This window comes from Setaria italica, chromosome IX (assembly GCF_000263155.2).
Source record: "Setaria italica strain Yugu1 chromosome IX, Setaria_italica_v2.0, whole genome shotgun sequence".
Taxonomy (NCBI): Eukaryota; Viridiplantae; Streptophyta; class Magnoliopsida; order Poales; family Poaceae; genus Setaria; species Setaria italica.
Window position 1 is genome coordinate 27,426,916 of NC_028458.1, and position 7,414 is coordinate 27,434,329.

A 7,414-nucleotide genomic window follows, 5' to 3' on the forward strand; every position below is an offset into this window, starting at 1 on the left:
GTGAGAATGAAGGAGAGAGCAGAGGAGAGGATGAGATCCAACAGATATGGCTCAAGATGTATATATAGAAGAGCACAGAGGGTTTGGCGCCAACACCACTGCCTTTTGGCGCCAACACCACTACCTCTTTGGCGCCAAAACAGCAGACCTCTGAGTGGCACCGCGGCAAACAACTAAGTTCAACAGACCTCCTTTGCCTAAGGGCATTTCAGTCCATTCTCAGCGCAGTTAACGACCGTTAGCACAAAATAGGGACGGAATGGCATGGAGGGACAAACCAAGATGCACTTGGTCATACAGGTGTCGACGAACTTTTTAGGGGTATGGAGGTTCGACCAACTTTCATAATGGCACACAGGTAAAACCCTCCCAATTCCTCGGTCACGGCGGTCGGCGGGGAGTCGGGGACAGAGTAGACGACCTTCGGCCAACCGGCTCTGGTGTGCAAGTGGGCCGCTATGATGGGCAGGCCATTCGACTGTACAAGGCCCATGTTCGGGCTCAATGAAGTGAGGGTCTGTTTGGTCGGTTGCACCGTGGGCCTGGCTCATCTCAGCCAGGCTGATCGCATGCTGGCTCTTATGTTTGGTTCCTTGTATGCATGTAGCCTAGTTCGGAAGAGAAATTGTTTGGTTGCCCGCATGAGTACAAATCATGTAGCACAAATATGTCAAAATAAATACTAAAATGTTAATTACTTATGGTATTATGTTATAATAAATTTTAATTTACCTAATCCCATCTTAATTTGATTTGAAATCACTTAATATTCACTAATTATGTGCTAATAACGTCATTAGCTATGCTAATCTTGCATAGCGCGAGCTTGGCTCACCGGATGCGACCAATTCTGGCGTATCTCTAGATGCAGCATCTTTCATGTTTTGAGTAGCATGCGAGCCTAGCCTAACGATCCGTCCAGCCAACCAAACAGGAGCTCATGCATCCGAGCGGCCTGACCCAGCTCTCATACAGGCTACCAAACGCGCCCTGAGTGCTTCGTCACCGGGTCCTACCAAACATCCTTTTCCAAAGGACAAAAAATACTTTCGGCATACCGAACTAATCTGGATTTGGTCTCTCACGTGTAAAATCGGGTATTCGCAATCCATGAACTTCTAGATCCGTTTATTTTTCATCGTCTCAGTGGTTTTGATGGTGGTTTTACATTATGTGACGTGGGCCTCAGGTGATGGTGGCCCCACATAAGCAGATGGCTTTCTTCTCCTCCCCCTCTTTTCCTCCTCCCTCCCTCTCTCTTCCTTCTCCCTCTCAACCAGCGCAAGGCAGGACCGGCATGCCTAGGTGCAGATGTGGGCCCCACGGCACGGGCCAAGACTTGGCTATGGGCGGCTGGCTTTAGCAGCGACCGGGAGCGATGGCGACCTCGGAGAGTGAGCCACTCATGGGGAGAGAGGGAGAAGAAAAAGGAGGGAGGTAGGAGGAAGAGAGAGGAAGAAGAAAACCACCTGACATGTGGGGCCTACTGCCACATCATACAAAACTACACTTAAAACCAGCGAAGGGTAAAAAACAAACGGGTTTGGAAGTTGAAGGACTGCGAGCACCCAATTTTACACATGAGGGACTAAACCCGGGCAACAACAACAATTAGGGGACTTTTTCCTTTTAGATACTAGAAAGAGTATTGGCTTCATCCTCTTCCAATGGGAAAAGACTAGGCTATAGCTTTGAGTGGCCCACATTTCCTTCTTTTTATGTTATTCTTTTTATGTTTTTTCCTCCTTCCATTGATAAAATTCTTAATTAGTTCAAATTCTATTTAAATTCAAACTCTAAATTTAGTGAGAATCCAAAATTAGATAACATCAAATAGGTCATCAGTGTAAATGTCCTCTCACCCAAATGATCATAAATTTAATTATAGAGTTAGAAAGGCCGAAATGGAACTTTGCTTCCAAGTTCCCTCTCAGATACATGGTGCATCATCAAAGACAAACGTTGGTGCATCGCAGAATAGCTTTGTGAAGTCCTCTAAATATGTTACTGTGGAAAAGAAAGAGTAATTACTGACAGTAAGGAGTAAGGTTGAAGTAACTAGGATTCCTCATTTTGGATAGGAGTCCATCTTGCAGAGTATTATTTCTTTCTAACACCAAATCCAGCAACGAAACCAAGCAGCAGTGCAAGCATTGAGGGAATATGGGGACCTTGGGGTGTGGTCTCGGTTCCCAGCTTGGCTGGTAGTCCTAACCAGCCATCCTGACCGCAACATGTGCAGGAGCACCAGGGTACACAAAGCTCGATGAGGTCTTTAGTCATTGGTAGTTTTTCATGGGGCAGAACCTCTCATACCTGTGGATGTGCCCCCACAGTGCAAGTGTCACGTTGTGTTTCACAAAGAGTAGTTCGAGGTGTTGAATCATCTGCTCCCTGTGAGCAGTGTCCTTGGTCTTGTTGCTTGAGGTGTACATTGGCCAGTGACCCTGGAACATGAGATGTTCGACTCCGGTTGACATGCTCAAGGTCAGCCTTTATGAAATTGTATTGGTCACTGCCTTAAGCGAAATCAGTTTAGACAAAATGAACACCACCTGCATCAAAGGAGTAGTAGAGATTCTAGGTTTCAGGATGATAGGAACCCGCTAGGGTTGATTCCCGATCTTTCGATAAGAGGGTGTGGGATAACTCGATTGGTGGATGGAGATGACGTTCACGGCCCGACTACAGCCTTCCGAGAACGCTGCACCTTAGCAACCGATACACCACCTCCAATGGCTGCCGTGATCTCATGGAGCGCGTCACCCGGCCACTAGGGCACTCGTCCTACAAGCAATTGAAGAACTAGCAAAAACAAGTATAACAAGTACTGAATTTACTAGATGAAGATGAAGGTTTCAAACTCAATCTTAATAATGACGAGGTTCCGAAGACAAGAATACGAGCAGCTGATCCAGCACGCGTGCTTACAAGCAAGTAGCAAAAGGTAAACTTAATCTAAATAAAACCTAACTGTTCTTGGTGGCGGCTAATAGGTATATGAAGGTGGGAGGATGACCACCAGGGTGTTGGGGTCATGCTCCAACCTAGGACGCATCCCTAATGGACCCAACTTGATACACGGCCCATTGGGCCAAAATAAAGGATCGCAGCACCCTTTGGACAGAAAACCTCTCGGTAGAAATTCGGTCATTGCGACTGCCTCAGAATAGATATATACTTGAATCTGGATCCATATAAAAATAGATTTCATGAGAATTCCATGAAGTACTTCAATGCCCCAATCCGAGTCCGTATGCGACCGTGGTGACCATCACAAGTTGGTGCTATCCTGTAGTCCAAATCCAGCCTGCGCGAATCCTTTTCCCTTTCGGTCTTCTCCCTAGTTCCTAACCAAAATAAGAGTGCACGCATCTCCATGGTCTAAATATGATGGACAGGAACTCAAGAGTGAACTTACTTGATGATTAAGTTGACGAGCACGGGTGTGAGTAATAGGACCAAAAACTGGTACTTGTGTCGGCGTGGATGTATCGTTGAGGGTGATGTCCTTATCACAGGAGCCCTAGTGCCAGTATGGAAAGAAGAATTGCCAGGCATTCTGAACTTGATGCAATATGGTATTCCGCATTTGCCTCCACCATCCTCGCCATTATAGATATTTGTAGCCCAAGAGGGTTTCCAAGGTTGGGAAGGCCAGTCATACTCATGATTGCCAATGCATACATGGTATGGAGTATTGGCAGCAATAGATTCGATCTGTTCGAAGAAATGATCCCATAACCATGCATAACCCTCCGCATAGCTGATGTCACCAATATGTGAAATGACTGCAAGTTTGTCGCCAAGGGCTTCAAGGTCACGGAGGATCCATTTCACTATTGATAAACTTTCAAGCGGTGTTCGACAGTAGGTGTTGTAAGGAACATAAGTGTCCAATTCACCAAAGAGGAATGCAATGGTCTCATCAGCCTCAGTGTCACGTGATATGAAGCAGTATGTCTCACTCCATCCTCCAGAATCACTACCAACCTGATATAATAGTTCAGGCCTCAAAGGATTAGGTGAAGGTGTATAAAAGAGTATTTGTACAAAATACTGGTGATGTGCAATCACTATTATTGCTGAAACTGAAACTATGAAAAGGAAATATGAAGTCATAATTTTTGTTTGACATTGTATAGCTTGATAGAGTCGGAGTGCCCGATCTTTCGGTGAGTGGAGATAAATTCAACTTGGTGGAAGTAGACCCTCATGATCCGACTACGACGAGCGAACCCGAAGCGCCAATGCAATCGCTGAACCAACTTCCTGTGGTTACCAACCTTGCCAGCGCAAGATTAGCCTGATCACGAAGATCGATTCCTGTCCGCAATCGAAGAACGATCAAGAAAAAGAGGCGAGCAATCTAAATATCACTCGAAGGTGGAGTTTTGAATCACACAAGGACAGCGCGTATTTGCACGTGTTCGAGAGTAGCTAAAGCTAGATGTAAAACAAAACTCAAGTTGTAAACAAAAGGGACTCCGACTAAATAAAGGGGGCGCAGCCCCTGGAGGCCGGAGGAGGCGCCACGGCAGGAGGGGGGGTGCGCGCGACCAGGGGGAGGGCCGCGGCTCCCAACCCTAGGCGCCCCACCTGGGCTGCCCTGTTGGGCCATCTTCTTATTCCGCTGGGCCTTCGTTCCTTAACAGGATGATGAAATTTAATTCTCTCGCACGGGCCCGAGTGATTGGCCCAACTGGATGATCAACTGTAGGCGCCTAAGCTGGAGGAGCAACTGAGGCGCCTGAGGTGCTGCTGGTGTAGATGTACTCGTGGTGTCCTCATCAGCATTCGGGTGCCGAAATGCACCCGTTTTGCATCGTTTTTCGTGCCAGAACCGAATGCTAAAAAACACTCCCAAACACGTTCTAGTGTATAATTAGGAAGATTGCATGCGTTCGTTGCGAAAAAATCCACCCGTTTTGCATCATTTTTCGTTTCGGAACCGAATGCTCAAAAACACTCCCAAACATGTTCTAGGGTATAATTATGAAGATTGCATGCGTTCGTTGCGAAAAAATCCACCCAAGTTTCGCTACCCGGAAATAGTGCATTCGGGTGCCGAAATGCACCCGTTTTGCATCATTTTTCGTTCCGGAACCCAATACTCAAAAACACTCCCAAACATGTTCTAGGGTATAATTATGAAGATTGCATGCGTTCGTTGCGAAAAAATCCACCCGAGTTTCGCTACCCGGAAACAGTGCATTCGGGTGCCGAAATGCACCCGTTTTGCATCGTTTTTCGTGCCGGAGCCGAATGGTCAAAAACACTCCCAAACATGTTCTAGTGTCTAATTAGGAAGATTGCATGCGTTCGTTGCGAAAAAATCCACCCGAGTTTCGCTACCCGGAAATAGTGCATTCGGGTGCCGAAATGCACCCGTTTTGCATCATTTTTCGTTCCGGAACCGACTACTCAAAAACACTCCCAAACATGTTCTAGGGTATAATTATGAAGATTGCATGAGTTCGTTGCGGAAAAATCCACCCGAGTTTCGCTACCCAGAAGTAGTGCATTCGGGTGCCGAAATGCACCCGTTTTGCATCGTTTTTCGTGCCGGAGCCGAATGGTCAAAAACACTCCCAAACATGTTCTGGTGTCTAATTAGGAAGATTGCATGCGTTCGTTGCGGAAAAATCCACCCGAGTTTCGCTACCCAGAAGTAGTGCATTCGGGTGCCGAAATGCACCCGTTTTGCATCATTTTTCGTGCCGGAACCGACTGCTCAAAAACACTCCCAAACATGTTCTAGTGTCTAATTAGGAAGATTGCATGCGTTCGTTGCGAAAAAATCCACCCGAGTTTCGCTACCCGGAAATAGTGCATTCGGGTGCCGAAATGCACCCGTTTTGCATCGTTTTTCGTGCCATAACCGAATGCTCAAAAAGACTCCCAAACATGTTCTAGGGTATAATTAGGAAGATTGCATACGTTCGTTGCGAAAAAATCCACCCGAGTCTCGCTACCCGGAAATAGTGCATTCGGGTGCCGAAATGCAGCCGTTTTGCATCATTTTTCGTGCGAGAACCGAATGCTCAAAAACACTCCCAAACATGTTCAACGGTCTAATTAGGTAGATTGGATGCGTTCGCTGCGAAAAAATCCACCCGAATTTCGCTACCCGGAAATAGTGCATTCGGGTGCCGAAATCCACCCATTTTGCATCATTTTTCGTTCCGGAATCGAATGCTCAAAAACACTCCGAAACATGTTCTAGGGTCTAATTATGAAGATTGCATGCGTTCGTTGCGAAAAAATCCACCCGAGTTTCGCTACCCGGAAATAGTGCATTCGGGTGCCGAAATGCACCCATTTTGCATCGTTTTTCGTGCCGGAACAGAATGCTCAAAAACACTCCAAAACATGTTCTAGGGTCTAATTAGGAAGATTGCATGCATTCGTTGCGAAAAAATCCACCCGAGTTTCGCTACCCGGAAATAGTGCATTCGGGTGCCGAATTGCACCAGTTTTGTATCGTTTTTCGTTCCGGAACCGAATGCTCAAAAACACTCCCAAACATGTTCTACGGTATAATTAGGAAGATTGCATGCGTTCGTTGCGAAAAAATCCACCCGAGTTTCGCTTCCCGGCAATAGTGCATCCGGGTGCCGAAATGCACCCGTTTTGCATCATTTTTCGTGCCGGAACCGAATGCCCAAAAACACCCCCAAACATGTTCTAGGGTATAATTAGGAAGATTGCATGCGTTCGTTGCGAAAAAATCATCCCGAGTTTCGCTACGAGGAAATAGTGCATTCGGGTGTCGAAATGCACACCCGTTTTGCATCGTTTTTCGTGCCGGAACCGAATGCTCAAAAAGACTCCCAAACATGTTCTAGGGTATAATTAGGAAGATTGCATGCGTTCGTTACGAAAAAATCCACCCGAGTTTCGCTACCCGGCAATAGTGCATTCGGGTGCCGAAATGCACCCGTTTTGCATCGTTTTTCGTGCCGGAACCGAATGCCCAAAAACACTCCCAAACATGTTCTAGGGTCTAATTAGGAAGATTGCATGCGTTCGTTGCGAAAAAATCCACCCGAGTTTCGCTACCCGGCAATAGTGCATTCGGGTGCCGAAATGCACCCGTTTTGCATCATTTTTCGTGCCGGAACCGAATGCCCAAAAACACTCCCAAACATGTTCTAGTGCATATTTAGGAAGATTGCATGCGTTTGTTGCGTAAAAATCCACCCGAGTTTCGCTACCCGGCAATAGTGTATTCGGGTGCCGAAATGCACCCGTTTTGCCTCGTTTCTCGTTCCGGAACCGAATGCTGAAAAACACTCCCAAACATGTTCTAGTGCATATTTAGGAAGATTGCATGCGTTCGTTGCGAAAAAATCCACCCGAGTTTCGCTACCCGGCAATAGTGCACTCGGGTGCCGAAATGCACCCGTTTTGC